The sequence below is a fragment of the Chrysemys picta genome, chromosome 2 (assembly GCF_011386835.1).
Source record: "Chrysemys picta bellii isolate R12L10 chromosome 2, ASM1138683v2, whole genome shotgun sequence".
NCBI classification, from domain to species: domain Eukaryota; kingdom Metazoa; phylum Chordata; order Testudines; family Emydidae; genus Chrysemys; species Chrysemys picta.
Window position 1 is genome coordinate 280230444 of NC_088792.1, and position 17491 is coordinate 280247934.

The 17491-nt window shown below is 40.8% G+C and overlaps 1 protein-coding gene across 6 annotated transcripts in view; it reads right to left on the minus strand.

The window, feature by feature from the left end:
• Positions 1–17491, minus strand: part of TRAPPC9 (trafficking protein particle complex subunit 9) — an 852706-nt gene that overhangs the window by 382735 nt on the left and 452480 nt on the right. The window lies entirely within an intron of this gene.

Here is a 17491-nt window from a genome sequence, read left to right on the forward strand (position 1 = left end):
GGGCATACATTTTTGTGAGCACAAAGGAGCTGAGGATATCCAACAGCTTGGGCGTGTTACCTTGAATCACCCTTGTCTTGATGTTCAAGGCTTCAGCTATCCTTGAGATAACACTTGGAAACCCTGAAAGTCATCAACAGCCAGGACTCACAAAGAATAATGCAAATAAATATTGCTACAACTACCATTTTGTTACAAGTTGTCTTCATTTAATGTGCCATCCTACACTAAAAAACAACTGTGTAACAGTGGCATTGTAAGCTGCCATGCTTATTGTCTCGTAATGATTTTCACATCAAATGTGTGCAATTAACAAGTAACAAATGTTTATAATCGCCAGAGCTACAGTCAAGCTAGAATAGGACAGTCAAGATACATATGAAGGAAAGAATCTAGTGTCACCAACTATTAAGTTTCTAGGGGTCAAATTATGTCCTCAGTTACATCTGTGTGACTTTGTTGTCCTTCCTCTGTAACACCTGTGCAGCCCTGCTGGCACTCAGTAAACTTTTTATTGATGATATATAAGAAGGAATAAAATCCCAATCACTGTCTTATATCTCTGCTGCTTCTGTAGAACTCCCAGCAGTAACCAGCAGAAAAACTCAGTCAATGCAGCTCACTGATACAATTCCTAAATACACACAGGGAGTGGATTTGTGGACTAAGATGACACCATCTTAGTGTCAGTCCCAGGATATTAGAGAGACAAGGTGGGTGAGGTAATATCTTTTATTGGAACAGCTTCTGTTGATGACAGAGACAAGCTTTTGAGCTTACACAGAGTTCTCCTTCAGATCTGAGAAATGTACTTAGAGTGTCAAAGCACACAAAGGACCAGCTTCCTCCAGGACCTCCTCCACAAACTAACTCCAAACACCACCATCCCTCCCATCCCTGCCATCTGGACATCACTGCAGAGTTTGCGAAGAAGGTTGGTTGTGTCCTGAAGAAAGCTGGCTCTTTGTGTGTTGTGACACTCTGAGTATGATTCCCAGACCTGAAGCAGAGCTTTATGTAAGCTTGAAAGATTGTCTTCCTCATCAATAAAAGTTGGTCCAATAACAGGTATTACCTCACCCACCTTGTCTCACCATTTTTACATATATTTTTTCAGTTTAAAATTACACATTAATTCTTAAATACATTAAATAAAAGTCACAGTTTAATTATTGGGCTAGCACAAATATTAGAAAAGACAAGGGGTAGTAGGTGTTAGTCTGGAGGATAGAACCATGAGATTGTGTTTCAGTTACTATCACGTATTTGTATTGCAATAGCACTCGGGGCCCCAGATCCACTGTGTTAGGCACTATACAAACATATAACAAGACCCTGCCCCAAAGAGCTTACAAACAAAATAAGTAAAATTTTAACGTTTAGTTTCATGGAGTGAGGACCAATTATTTATTTTAGCACAGTAACTGTAGGAATAAGAAGTACAATTTATGATTTCTTTACATTAGCAATTATTTGGGGGTTGGGTCTCTTATCCTATGTGTCTGCACACCACCTTACAAAATGGAACTTTATTACTGCCTGGTGCCTCTGGATGCTACCACAATGGAAAGAACAACATATTTGATCATTTATAACAAACACTGCTAACATTAGAAAAAAATCAATATACACTGAAATGTACTTGAAAGATGCATTCAGATTCTATGGCTTTTCTCACCCACTGAAGGGGAAACAATTTCCTTTTGTTCTATAATGAAAGGGTTAGCCCCAGGAACTTTAATGTGATTTATTGGTTTTATGTTGCAGATATGTATTTTTAAAAAAAGTGGAGGTTACTTACTGTAACTGGATGTTCTTCGAGATATATGGTCGCTATTTGAATTCCACACATGTGAATGTACATCTCCTTTTGCACCTGACAGAGGGTATAATAGGCATTGCAGGTCAATGCCTTTCTAGTTCCTCTTCTTACTATAAATCCAACAGGATCCGAAGCAGAGGGATGGAGGGCAAGTAGTGGAATACAGACAGGCACCAAACATATCAAAGAACCTTCAGTTAGTGTAAGTAACCTCCACTACTACTTCTGGTGAGGTCCCTATGTGTATTCCACACACGGATGATGGGCAAGCAGTGTTCAGACTGGAAGAGGTGCGAGGAAGCTGGTAGCAAACATACTTGCGATACTTGCTGACCTCACTGCTGCATCCGTGAACCAGGGCATGAACTAGGGCAATAGTGCATCAAAAATGTGTGGATTGAATTCCAAGTGGCTGCTCTGCAAATATCCTGTTGTGGAACATCTGATAGGGATGCGATGGAGGCAGCTTATTTTCACATGGAGTGAGCTATGACATGCCCAGGAGAAGGAATGTTTTCTAACTTGTAGCACTCTAAGATGCATCTGAGACCCAGTTGTAAATCCTCTCTGAGAATATGGCTTGTCCATGGAACCTCTCTGCTATGGTGTTAGAACGTCTCAATAATTTCTTAATGGGCTTGGCTCTTTGCAGGTAGAACATCGGACACAGAGAGGGAAGTCTCTTGGGGTGTAGTTGAGGAGAAACCATTTCTTTGTGAAACAATGTATAAGGTGGGTCCTCCATGATGGCGCCAAGCACGCTGACCCTCCTAGCTGAGGTGATAGCTACTCAGAACACTACCTTCATGGATACGTAGGCCATGGTAGAAGTCACCATGTGTTTGAAAGGTGGACTAGTGAGCTTGGACAGGACAATGTTAAGGTCTCATTGAGAGGTAGGTTTAAGCACTGATGGGAAGTTCCTGATCAGATCTTTAATGAATCATACTGTAGCTGAGTGAGTAAAGACAGAGCATCCTTCCACCGGAAAGAGGAGGGCACTAATCACTGCTAGGTGTACTCATAGCAAACTAATAGAGATACTTGAAGTCTTTAGAGATAGGAGACAGTCTAGAACAACCAAAATGCTTACAGTATCTGGAGAATGTTGGTGCATTTGTGCTTAGTCTGAAAAACATCTCTGTTTGACTTGATATCAGATTCTAGTAGATTCTTTTCTACTCTGGTTAAGGATCACCTGAATGGGGACTGAACACAAGCATTTTGTTTTCAATGCCCATCCAAAAACTAGGCAGTGAAATGGAGTGAGTTCGGATTGCGATGCTTGGTCTTCCCCCTGACTTGGGTTACGAGATCTGAAACCAGGTGAATCCTGATTGGTGGGTGGGCAGACACGCTTAGAAGATCCGTGAACCAGAACTGTCTAGGCCGGTGGGGAGTGCGGAGAAGGATGTTGGCTTTGTTGCGATGTATCTTCCATACAACCTGAGGAAGTAGGGGAATGAGAGAAAAGGTACCTCTGAAGCCATTTGTCTAAGACATCAGCAGACCATTGCCTTGGGAGTCACAACCCATGGCTCATCTGGAGCAATATAGAAGGAGCTTTCTGTTTGTTTGGGGCGCAAAGAGGTCCTATAGCGGAGTATCCCACTGTGTATCTCACTTGGGACTGCGTTGTAAATCTCCCACTCATGGTCTACCGAGAAGCATCTGCTTAATTTGTATCTCGTGGAGCTATGAACACCAGGAAGGTACACTGCATATATCCCATCTCCTAGAGCTGGAAGAGACCTTGAAAGGTCATCGAGTCCAGCCCCCTACCTTCACTAGCAGGACCAAGTACTGATTTTGCCCCAGATCCCTAAGTGGCCCCCTCAAGGATTGAACTCACAACCCTGGGTTTAGCAGGCCAATGCTCAAACCACTGAGCTATCCCTCTTCCAAAGTCTGATGGCTTCCTGGCAGAGGGCATGAGATCTCGCTCCTCCCTGTTTGTTTATGTAGACCACAGCGGTGATATTGTCCAACATTATCTGAATATGGAGTAAACATATAATCAGAAGGAAGGGATGATGAAGAGGCACCCGTTTGAACCTGTGGATCCAGTTCCCCCTCTTCCTCTCCGTAGATTGACCGAACAGGCTGGCAAGAGGGAGAGGATCAGTACAACTCCTCAGAGGAGCCCGCACACCACCTATAAAGATCCCTCAGATGCCAATAAGGCCAGAAAAAGGGATCAAAACAGTTGCAGGAGGCCCAGGAAATCAGTACCTTCGGTCCCTGGGGGGTTCGTATCTGGCATAATGGCGAGCAAAAGCCCTTGATTGTCTGTCAGCGGTCAACAGCTTCTCAAGGAATACTGGCGCAGCCATCTGCTCTGATTCATCCAAGTCCAAGAACTGCTCCATTGGTAGTGGTTGTGCTGTCAGTACCAGGGCACTCCTACTGGATGGTTGGAGGTGAGATGGCTCCAGGACAGTGATGTAAGTCCATCCTCCGAAGTAAGGACACACTTACGAGGGGAAGTCCAGAAAGAAGTGGAGACTGTTGATAATTCAGGAATATATCCTCCGGTGTTATACAAGTCTGGCCCTGGTGTCCAAGGAGTTCCTGCAGTTAAGTATGATGGATCCAGTGCATCTGTAGCAACTGGATGGTTTTTAGATGGACAAGGTAGTTTCAATGACGGGTCCAGACCAGCACTTGTAGACAGAACCAGCAAGCATCTAACCTTAAGCTTTGGTACAGAACTGATTGACAGAACCAGCCGATCTTTTTTTACATATCTTGCCTTCAGATCCAGGAGTCTTCGTAGGAGCTGGCTTCTTAGGTTCCAACAATAGTTCATGACAACTCACCCAATCTGGACAGACTCAGGAAGGAAGAACATTTCTTTTGGACAGTCCTCAACAAGGATCTGTCCTTGTGCTCATGAGAGTGCCCTCTACTCTCAGGAAGGGTGGAGCCGGGGGAGGCGTTCCACAACTAGGGAGAAAGAAATAATCTATACTATACTATAAACTTTTTAACCACTAAGTACTTGTCTAAGAATATAACTATTTACAAATGTTTTCTATATAGGTTAAGCAACTAAGTGAAGGAGGACAATTCTGACTCAGCCCATGCGATGGTAAGAAGGAAATGGACCGATGTCAACCTGTACTGCCCCTTATACCCTTGGTTAGGAACATGAGGAGAGCTACTGTGCATGGGTGGGCCAACAGACACTGCTTTGAAGAACTTCCAGACTTGGGCATCTGGCAGGCATGTGCACTAACATGTGGAATACACATAAGGACCATCACTTGAAAAACATGGGAGGTTTCCTTTAAACATTTCACACTGGAAATATTTATATTATGTAGTATTAGCATATGTAATCCTATCCATGGTTTTCACAGTCCCACACTGACTACTAGACTTTATACCTAGTGTTTATATCCTATTTGTGTAAAGAGAACATTTGACCTGAACATATGGGCTTTTTTAATCATATTCATATCTTGTCCATTTATGAAATGTTTAAAATATATGGAATTGCTCATTCGTTAAGTGATAATTAATTTGGTAATTGACTAAAAGATACTGTTTTCCTCTAGTTCTCTGTACATGTATAGTATAATAAAGGAGAAAAATGAGTCAATATGATCAGCAAGATAGGCAGTGGTCACCGCACACTAGTAGCCTAAATGCTGTCAATGTTTTTGTAGGCCTCACAGCAAAGGACAGTTTTAAGGAGAGTTTTGAAGAAGGATAATGAGTGAGTACTGCAGATGTTTACAAGGAGCTTGTCACAGCTGTGAGGGAAGAATGTGAGAACACACAACAGTGCTTGCCTGAAAATTTAACAAGTGGACTGATCAGAGGCAGCAGATCATCTTTCAGTATAAAACGAGAGATGATAGGGTGACCAGATGTCCTGATTTTATAGAGCCAGTCCCGATTTTGGGGTCTTTTTCTTATATAGGCTCCTATTACCCCCCATCCCGATTTTTCACATTTGCTGTCTGGTCATCCTAGGAAGGATGGGGACAGGTCATGAAGGGCCTTGGAAGTAAAGACAAGTAGTTCACATTTGATACAATAGAGAACACGGAGTCAGTGAAGGGATGGAAAGAGGCATGATGTGGTCAAATCAAGGTGCTTGCAAAATTATCTTTGCAGCAGTATTCTGAATGAATATAAGTGGGGCAAGATTGCATTTACTGGCCACAATAAAGAATGATACAGTAATCAAGACATTAGCTGATGAGAGCCTGGACATGAGTTTTAGCTGTGTAGATGGATAGTAAAGGCTGTACCTTAGAAACGTAATGCAGAAAGCATCTGCAAGACATAGACGTAGCCTGGATGTGAAGACCTAGAGTGGTCCGAGTCAAAGATGACACTTAGGTTATGGGTCTGAGTGACAGGTAAAATATTGGTGTTGTCCACAGTGATCAAGAAAGAAGGTAGCAGGGAAGGCTTGGGCGGAGAAGATTAAGAGGTCTGTTTTAGCTATGCTGAGCTTGAGCTGACAGCTAGACATCCACAAGAAGATGTCAGAGACACAGGCCAAGATTTTAGTTTGGACAGATGGAGACAGAACCAGAGTAGAAAGTTAAAACTGAATTTTAGCATCGAATTGGTAATTGAATCTGTTTTTGCAGAGGTGATTACCCACAGATAGGGTGTAGGAGAAGAGGACCAATGACAGAGCCTTGTTTAATCCCCCCAGGAAATCGGAGAGGATATAAAGAGGATCCTCCAAAAGACACACTGAAGCAGTGATTAGAAAAGTAGCAGGAGAACCAAGAAAGAACAGTCTCACAGAAGGAAAGGAAAGACACCATTTCAAGAGGAGGAGCATGGTCATCTGTGACAAAGGCGGGTGACAAATCAAGGTGGATGAAGATGGAGTACTGGTTCTTAGATTTCGCTAAAAAGAGGTCGGTAGATATTTGGCAAGAGCTGTTTCTGCTGAGTGCAAGAGTCAGAAGCCATATTGAAGAGTCTTGGATAGAACTGGAGAAGAGGAACTCCAGAAAGCAATTCCTCCTTTTTATACTGAGCCCTACATTGCACTACACCTTAAGTGAGCTCGCAATTCTCCAGTAATAGATACCCTGCTGCTCTGATTTCCTACTCTGTAGACCTGCTAGGAGAACTGGTTTGTGGGGTTTGACCTTACCTGGATGATCCTACAGCAAGTGACTGGCACTAAAGACCAGAAGGGCAGTATTCCCTGTCACAGGGCTTCACGTAAGATTTAATTTAAACATGTGGATGAGTGAGAAGTTTACTTATTTAGGAGTAAAATCTCTAAATAAATTAAATTGCAGGAAGGATTGGATTACAACCTCAGGCTCACTGTATGACCTACGACAAGTAATTTAAATCTCTGCATGTCTATATTTCCCTATCTAGAAAGAGGAAAAACTAATATTTATTCATCTTTGTTAACTGTTTTGACATGTACACATTCAAATGACTGTACAAGGGATACTCATTATTACTCTGAAAATGTGTCCATGCAACAATGATGTAATTTTACGCAACACGCCTGTTCCCTGTATGTGTTCAGTCTCCTATGTGCTGACTTTCTCCACCAAAGTATTTTTTCTACTAGTATTTAGCTTGTTAGCATTGCAGACCACACACAAAGATGAGAGTAAGCAGAACCCTCTTCTGGCCTGCCCATCTTCAACAGAAAAATTAAAAATAAGTTCCAAATGCAAAATCTTTATTGTGTGTAATGCATGCATCAGCTAGAATGAACAAAGCTTTACTTTTAGATTCCAATTTGAGTCTGCAGGTGTGGCAATTTAAAAGATTAGCTTTTTACTTGTACACTCAAAAAAAACTGATCTAGAGCCACAGAGGCAATGAATACTACACCCTAGGATGCCATTTTTAAAAAGTAACTTTTCAGAGTGGAACTTTATTTTGTCTCTCTCAAGAGACAGGAGGCGAATATTGCATAATTTTTTATGTTGAAAATCTCGAAAACAGTTGAATGAACAAATTATATTGCCTAAGGAAAAAATTTGTCTCTTAGAGTCTAACCAAACTTATCAATGTATTCTCGTTGTTCCGAAGACACCATATAACTAAAGCACAACCTACTGAATGTATTGTTTGAAATGTGATGCTAAAAAGAATTTGGTATAGATTTATCAAATTGTTTTCCGTTTTAAATCCCTTAATTGTTTTCTATCTGCTGTGCAGTGTTTCACCTCAGGCATGCTGAAGATGTTTTTTATGTCAAACTTGTCAGTTTCTGTATGAATAAATACAGGTGGATGAATGCATCCCAGTCCTACTTCAGCATAAATAAATTAGCGAATTTTCATAAATAGAAATTATACTAATGAAAAACTGTTTTAAATGATTAATGAACACTATTTACCATAAATCTGTTTTCTCATTTGCATTTTGAACTTTTGGAATGCTGATTATGGTGCTGTTTTGATCTTGCTTAAGGCACTTGTTTAGGTTTTGAAAAACAAGATGAACTCAATTTGCTGATCTCAATCAACCAGATGGACCAATGAAACCTCACTTGTTTTTTTGAGAAAAAAATGGGGCAGTAAAGGAGATTTATTACAAAGTACAACATGATTATACATAAATATTTATTTAGCATTCTAAAAATCACAAAGCTACCCCAAGAGATGAACGATCTGCATGCAAATGTAAACTATTTCTAAAACTGATCAAGATTCACATAAGGGTGGAATGAATCATAGAAATTAGAGATATTAGGCTGTCAAAACCATTGCCCTATCAATGCTAGATTATAACTTAAAACATTTTCTATTACTTTGCCTAGTCTTGTTTTAAATGTCCCATAGAAGTGAAAGGATGTGTAATTGACATACTTATCAGCAAAACTTTTAAAAACCTTAACCCAAAAAATAAAACTTTAAAAATGTCATCATCAGAGTGTCACATGGTACCCATGTGGAAGATGGCTGCCTAGTCCTGCATCTCCTCGTGCCCCACATATTAATTCATCTCTAATAATTACTGTCCTAAAAAATTGGCAATTAAGTTTCTGTCATAAACATTTAAATTAGTCCTCTGGATGAACTTCAAACTGTTGAATGTGGATTCCAATGAAACAATGAGAGGCAACAAAAGACCTAAGTGGGAATCACCTAAGCAGCTGAAGGGGGGGACCACAAGGGCACAGCAGAACATAGCCCAGGATATTGTGGCATTGAAAGAATTCCTCACAGACGGAGCGTATTCAACCTCCAAAGATATTTGTGGCCTCTCTACAGATGTATGTGATGTAAAATCCCAAATGGCTCACTTGGAAAATGAGTTACAAAGAACTGCCAATAAAACCAGTGAAATTAAAGAAGAAACTGCCTCCTGAAAGCTTAGACTAGACAAACTGGAAGAAAAAACAGGACAGCTTAGAGAACAAATCTCCAAGGAACAATCTTCACCTCCTGGGCGCTGCTATGGGTCTAGACTGAGGGGAAAGATATTATAAAAGTGAAAGCAGTTATAAAAAATTTAAAATGTAACAAATGGAAAAAAGGGCAAGTTGATTAGTAATGAATACAAAACAGAAGCTAGGAACTGTAGAAAATTGATGCAAGATGTACCTATTTAAATTGGTATTTCTGTAAATAACCATGCAGGAAAAAAAAATCAAAAACCAGCCTCTGTCACTGTAATTTAACATATATCTGTAGTTTGAGGTTGTAAATAAATGTGTCTATTGTGGTGGTAGGTTTGTGGCTGATAATTAGTCTGAAATTGACAATATTTTTATAGAAAACCAGACCATTATCAGAAAGTACCACTTTATGTATTGTGACTATTTATCTGTGACAGATCTGAACTGACTGGTAATAGTGGAAATGAAAAACTAAGGTATTTCTAAAAGAAAAAAAAAACAATTTAGTATGAGTGCCAATATATCCTATTACCAATCCCCAGAATCATTCTGTGTCCCATAAAAACCACTTAGAATGGCGTAAAGTTATTCAAAAATAAAGGTTACTTATCTGTGACTAGAACCGTTCAAGATGAGGTTCTATACATTCTCACTTAAGGGAACAAGGCTCACTCAGACCCTGGAATATTCTGGAAAGCAATGTGCACTGGGGCCTATAGAGGAGGGGGTTAGATTTATTAGAAACTGGGAAACCTTTTGGGAAAAGAGGAGCCTTTATAGAAAGGATGGGCTCTACTTAAACCAAAATGGAACCAGGTTGCTGGCATGTAAAATTAAAAAGGTCGTAGAGCAGTTTTTAAACTAAGGGCTGGGGGGAAGTCGACAGGTGCAGAGGAGCATGTGGTTCAGACAGACATCCCTTAAGGGAGGATCTATTAATGGAGATTCTCTATATCCTAGGTAAGGAGGAGAGGCTGAAAGATGATAAAATACGGGTAGGGTCTGATGAGAAACAGTTGAATGAAAAAGAGACCTATTCAATTACATCACATAATGGCAGACAGCTGAAAAGTGACATTTTTGAAGTGTTTATATACAAATGGTAGAAGTCTAAATACTAAGATTGGTGAACTTGCATGCCTCATATTAAATGAGGATATTGATATAATAGTCATCACAGAAACTTGGTGGAATGAAGATAATCAATGGGACACAGGAATACCGGGGTACAAAATATATCAGGAGGACAGAACAGGTTATGCCAGTGGAGGAGTGGCACTATACATGAAAGAAAACAGAGTCAAATTAAGTAAAAATTTTAAATGAATCAAACTGTACCATAGAATCTCCATGGATAGTAATCCCATGCTTGAATAATAAGTAGGGATATACAACCAACCACCTGACCAGATGGGTGATAGTGACTGTGAAATGCTCAGGGAGATTAGAGAGGCTATAAAAATGAAACACTCAATAATAATGGGGAATTTCAACTATCCCCATCTTGACTGGGTATATGTCATCTCAGGATGGGATGCAGACAAAGTTTCTTGACACCTTCAATGACTGCTTCTTCGGGAAGCTAGTCCTGGAAACCACAAGAGGAGAGGCAATTCTTGATTTAATTCTAAATGGAGCACAGAATCTGCTCCAAGAGGTGAATATACATGAATCACTTGGTAATAGTACAGTAACTCCCCACTTAACGTTGTTTCGATCTTACGTCCCTGCTCCATTACAGAACATGCTCATTTAAAGTTGTGCAACGCTCCGCTATAACGTCGTTTGGCTGCCGGCTTTGTCCACAGCTGGCAGCCTCCCATCAGCTCCCCTATGCCCCCCCCCCCCCAGTGCCTCCCGCCCGCCGGAGGACCCTGCGGATCAGCGCCTTCCCCTGCTTCTCCTGCCCATGGCAATCGGCTGGTTTGCGGCGTTCAGGAGGCAGGGGGAGGAGCTAGGACTTGGTGCACAGGCTCCCCCTCCCTCCCCTGCCTCCTGAACGCCGCAAACCAGCTGATTGCCACAGGCAGGAAGCAGGGGAGAGGAGCGAGGATGCGGCGTGCGGAGTAAAGGGGGAGAAGAGGCAGGCTAAGGGTGGGGGTTTGGGGGAAAGGGTGGAGTAGGCAGGCCGAGGGTTGATCCCCCCGCCCCTGGTGCTTGCACAGTAGGGGAAGCTGCCGCTGCTGCTGCGCAATGTGCTTCTTCTAGCCTATGGCACCTTCAGCCTCCTTGCCTGCCTCATTGTCTGCAGTGCCAGTGGGCTGTGCCTGTGTGGGGTAAGGCTGGGGCACCTCCCATTGCTTCCTACCCAGCAATGATGTTCCCATTGCTTCATACTCAGCAATGATGACTGTAGTATTAAATTGTTTCTTTAAAATTGTTTAAAAAACTTATACCTGTATTAAATTGCTTGTTTAAAATGTATATAATCCCTTTTGTCTGGCAAAAAAAAATTTCCTTGGAACGCACCCCCCCCCCCCCCCCGCCCCAATTTACATTAATTCTACTGGAGAAATTGGATTTGCTTAACATCATTTCACTTAAAGTCACATTTTTCAGGAACATAACTACAACGTTAAGTGAGGAGTTATTGTAATCATAACTTAATCAAATTTAATATTCCTGTGGGGGTGGAAACACCAAAGCAGTCCACCACGATAACATTTAATTTCAGAAAGGGGAACTACACAAAAATGAGGAAGTTAATTAAACAGAAATTAAAAGGTACGGTGCCAAAAGTGAATTTGAAGAACAGCTAGCCAAAGACTCAAGAAGCAATTTTTTTTTTAAGTACACCCGAAACAGGAAGCCTGCTAAACAACCAGTGGGGCCACTAGATGATTGAGATGCTAAAGAAGCACTCAAGGATGATAAGGCCATTGCGGAGAAACTAAATTAATTCTTTGCATTGGTCTTCATGGCTAAGGACGTGTTTGAGATTCCCAAACGTGAGCCATTCTTTTTAGGTGACAAATCTGAGGAACTGTCCCAGATTGAGGTGTCATTAAAGGAGGTTTTTGGAATAAACTGATAAATTAAACAACAAGAAGTCACCAGGACCACATGGCATTCACCCAGGAGTTCTGAAGGAACTCAAAAGTGAAATTGCAGTACTACTAATTGTGGTATGTAACCTATCATTTAAATCAGCTTCTATACGAGATAACTGGAAAATGTCTAATGTGATGCCAATATTTCAAAAAGGCTCCAGAGGTGATTCTGGCAATTACAGACTGGTAAGCCTAACTGGAGTACCAGGCAAATTGGTTGAAAGTATAGTAAATAACAGAATTAGCAGATACATAGATGAACTCTATGTGTTGGGGAAGAGTAAAACATGGTTCTCGTAAAGGGAAATCATGCCTCAACAGTCTACTAGAATTATTTGAGGGGGTCAACTAGCACGTGGACCATGGTGGATTAGGTAATTTAATACTTTCTCTCCTGTAGGACAAATTCTGCCCTCCGATGTTTGCAACTCTCACTGACTTTTTACTGAAGCCAATGTGATTTGCACACATCTCTAATGACAAAATGTAACCTTTTGGTTTTATGGCGTGTCACAACATCACAAAATATTAACCAATTATCACTACAATATTGTTATTCAAGAAATATAATCTCTAAACAACCCAGATGGTGGCTTGTTTAAAAAAATTATATGAAGAACTAAATTCATCTTTTTAATTATGGCATATGCAATACACTCAAAACTACATTTTTTAAATGTAAAAATGTTTGACATAAGGCAACATTAATTAAGAGCTTTACCTGTGCCATTAATGCCCATTATGATGGATCCTGTGTAATGTCTAGCTATAATGACTCCTTTTATTACCTGTCCTTTATTGCATATGCTCATAGAAAAATACAACATTCATTTCTAGGAAACTGAACATTGCATAGAAGCTCCAGGTATTTTTTTCCCTTTAGCTGTAGAGTAGGTTTGATTACTTCAAGAAAAATTGTTCATATATTGTTCCCTAATGTACAAATCTCTCTCATACACACATCCAAGTACATAAAGTATGGTTAATGGAATACCTCAGGAAATTAATCTGAATTTAGTCCACAGAGGAGTTAGGTAAGGTAAGATGAAAAAATCTCCTTCTGTATAGAGCCCACCAGCACGGAAACTGGGCTGTATCTAGTAATACCTCAGATACATTTTCTGAGATAGCCTCCCCGCTAGTTCTCTTATCTTGCCCCTCAGCTCCATGGACACCACACCCAAAAGGCAGAGTTCTCTGATATCCGTTCCAAAAAGACACATAATATTGTGGACTGACCAACAGGTACAGCCTGACAGATCATGTCAACAGCAACAGACTCTTTTGGGCTATGAAGTGATGAAATAAATGAGCTCCCCACACACAAAAGTCCAGGATGTCCCTGTAATAAACTGATTTATTTAATGCAGATGCACAACTATTTTGCTTTGACTGAACAGAAAGCCTCTCCCTTCCAATCCTTTTTTTTTTGGGGGGGGGGAGGGAGGGACATCTTGAACAGTGCAAAACAGGGAGTCTGATTTAGAAAAATCCTGAGTCCAGCACAAATACATTTTTATTGGGTTGAACTACATCTAAGGAATGCCATGGGGCGTAGGGGAAAAGGCAAGCTTTACAGTAGTGTTTCCCAAATGGCGGGGGTTCACCACTGGTGATGTGTGAAGGACTAGTAGAAGCGCTTGTTGGAAATTTTTTGACAACAATTTTTGAACTGAAACCTTTTTGTGGTAATTTACCAGATTTGACAAAAGTTTTGTTAAGAAAGGTTTCTTAGGTCCAGGATGGACTCTCTAGTCACTCCTCAGTCACACAGGGAGGGGGTCACTGTACAGGGAGCTGCCCCTCCGTCCACCCAACCCCTATGTATCTGCAGCCCCCCAACACACACACACACAGATCCCCGCCCCCCTACCAACCCTCATAGCTCCGCACCTGGAACACTCCCACCAAGCTGCCAGCACCCAAGTCTCCACCCCACCAAGCCTTACTTCGCATTCTTCTTCTGCATGGTAAAATTTCAAAGCTATATTAAGTCAATGTTCAGTTGTAAACTTTTGAAAGAAAAACCATATTGTTTTGTTCAGCATGACGAACATTCCAGAGTTATGAACAGCCTCCATTCTGGAGGTATTTGTAACTCTGAGGTTCTACTGTATACTGAGTGGAACAAGCCTGCAGGTAGTGAAGGTGAAATCTGGCATGCAGAGTTACATACACATGGTCCAGGAGCTGAAGCAGGCATGCATGGTTGTCATTGTGTTGGACTTGTGGCTTTCAGAAATGAAGGCTACAGACTTATACCTCTCCTTTGGAAGATAAGCTATGGATGGCTGTCCTGGTATTGAGGTCTGCTCCTAGTGAAATTTATGTGCTGAATCAGTTATAATGATGACTTGTCCAAATATAATTTCAGGCCTAGATGGGAGAAAAAGTCTGATGACTAGGATGATGTGTTGGACCTGGTCGCTTGATGGTGCATGAACTAGACTATTGTCCAGGTAAGGAAAAATTTGAATGCCCAGATCCTTGGGACTGATAAACTGAACAGAAGCACCATGTACTGGTACTGGTTGGTGCCCACCATAAACTGAAGATCGATCATGAGGCAAAGATTCATTGCTACATGTAAGCATGAGTCTTGTAAATCGAGGTCAGCATACTAATCTCCAGGAAGGGATAACAGAAGAGAGGATAACCATTCTGAACTTGATTTTCTTGATAAAATAGTTCAGCTTTTGTAGATCTAGAATGGGGCAGAGGCCACCAGATTTCTTTGGGACCAGTAAGTACTGGGAATAGAAGCCTTTTCCTCTATGCTGGTAAGGATTTTCTTCTGTAGCTTCTCATTCTAGAAGACAGCATAATTCTCATGAGAAGGATCCCTGAAAAGGGATGGGGAATGGGAAGGAGGTGCCTTGGATAACATATCCCTCTTTTACTGTGCTGAGTACCCACTTGGCCAATGTGATGTTTTCCAAAGCATAGTAAAACAGGGAAACGCATGATCCAAAGGAAGGAGATATAATCAAAGCGCCGCCATCGACTGAGAAGTCAAAACAAATGCTTCGAGGATGCAGTTGTCTGGTGAGAAGGGCCTGTCACAGCCAGACGGCTGGTGACATGGAGGAGTGTTAACCTTCTCTTAGGAGCATACTGAGGGCTCTGATAGAAAGAGGGTGTGGAATAAGATTATGGGCTAAACAGTTTTCATAGCTGGAGTGTAAATTCCTAGTGAGTGAAGTGTTGCATGAGAGAATCTTTCAGTGCGCACACAGCATCGACTGTTTTGGCAGAAAACAACTTAGACGCCTCAAAAGATCAATCTTCTATTGTACTCTGCAGCTTCTTTGGAATGCCAGAAACTTGCAGCCAGGACGAATGGTTCACAAAGACTGCAACGGTGAGGCAGTGTCAGCAGCATCTATGTCTGCCTGAAGACATATACAAGCTGTAAATTGACCCTCAGAAATCAAAGATAGAAACTGGCCCCTATACTGCTCTGGCAACTTATCAGCAAACTTAGAAATGATAGAGAAATAATAAAATTGTTTTTAGATAAAAGAGCCTGATAACTAGCAACCCTTATTTCACATGTGGAAGTGTAAAAAGTCTTACAAATCATATAAATCTAAGCTATTAAATTCCTTATCTTTCAGAGTGGCTTTAGATTGGGATTGATGAGACCATTTATTAGTGGCTGTGATCAGCATAGAATCAGGAACTGGGTGATTAAAGAAATCACCAAAGTCTTGATGAGGGACTTGATATCAGTCAACTTTCTTAGCCTTACAAGGTATATAAGAGAGGGTCTGCCAGAGAGTCTTTGCTAGATCTGGTAAGTCTTCACTCATAGGAAGGGCAACCCTTCCTGGAGTAGGAGTGTGTAAAATGCAATATGTATATTAATGACAGGTTTCAGAGTAACAGCCGTGTTAGTCTGTATCCGCAAAAAGAAGAACAGGAGTACTTGTGGCACCTTAGAGACTAACAAATTTATTAGTCTAATAAATTTGTTAGTCTCTAAGGTGCCACAAGTACTCCTGTTCTTCTTTTTATGTATATTAATATTGCTGCTCAATAAAAGGGAGAAAAAGTCTGAGGGCACTAGGATTATTACAGCATGTCACCCGATTCCATGCAAGACTCTCATCCATGTTATCAGGAAGTGTTTAAATATTTTAATAACTGTCAGAAGGTTGAATCTACTAGCAATATGATATGGGAGATTTGGCTAAACAGAAATCTTTCATAGCAAGGATTGTTTTTGAAATGTCTAATGAGCAAGACATGGAACTTTGCATAAAGACTCTTGGTATCTGTTTCTGGTTATGTCTCTGACTTCTTATGGCAAGTCATTTTCAATTTATTGTGGTTCAGTTTACACATCATCATTAGAGATATATAATATTACAAACCCATGTCACAACATTTCTGTGCATTTTCAATAATTAGTGATGACAAAGCATCTGAAACCTCTGGATGAAAGGCACTATATATGTGCAATGTATTATTATAATCATCATATTATTAGGGAACCTTAAGAGGCCAAAGCACCATCACAAAATAAGTCTATAATGAAACAGACCACTCCAAAAAGGATTGGGGAGGTAGAGATATGCATTAAAGTCAAGTGCAAAATACTTCACTTAGGAAGGAAAAATCAAATGCACAACTGCAAAATGGGAAAAACTGGTTAGGTGGTAATATTGCTGAAAAGGCTCTGAAGTGGAAGACAAATTGAATAAGAGTTAACAATGTAAGGTAGATGTGAAAAGGTTACTATTCTGGTGCGTATTAATAAGAGTGTTGTATGGGAGGGAATTCTTCCACTCTATACAGCACTGGTGAGGCCTCAGCTGGAGTAGTGTCCAGTTCTAGGCGCCACGTTTTTGGAAAGATGTGGAAAAATTGGGAGATAGTCCAGAGGAGAGCCACAAAAATGAGAAAAGGTTTGGAAAACCTGACTAATGAGGAAAGGTTAGAAAAACTGGGCAAGTTTAATCTTGAGAAAAGAAGACTGGGGGGGAGTACTTGAAATCAGTCTTCAAATATGTTAAGGTTTGTTATAAAGAGAACAGTGAATAATTGTTCTCCATGTCGACTGAAGGTAGGACAAGAAGTAATGGGCCTAATCTGCTGTAGGGAGATTTAGGTTAGATTTTAGGAAAAAATTTTGAACTATACCAGTAATTAAGTTCTGGAAAAAACTTCCAAGGGAGCAATCCCCATCATTAGAGGATCTTAAAAGCAAGTTGGATGAATACCTATCAGGGATGGTCTAGATGTACTTGGTCCTGCCTGAGT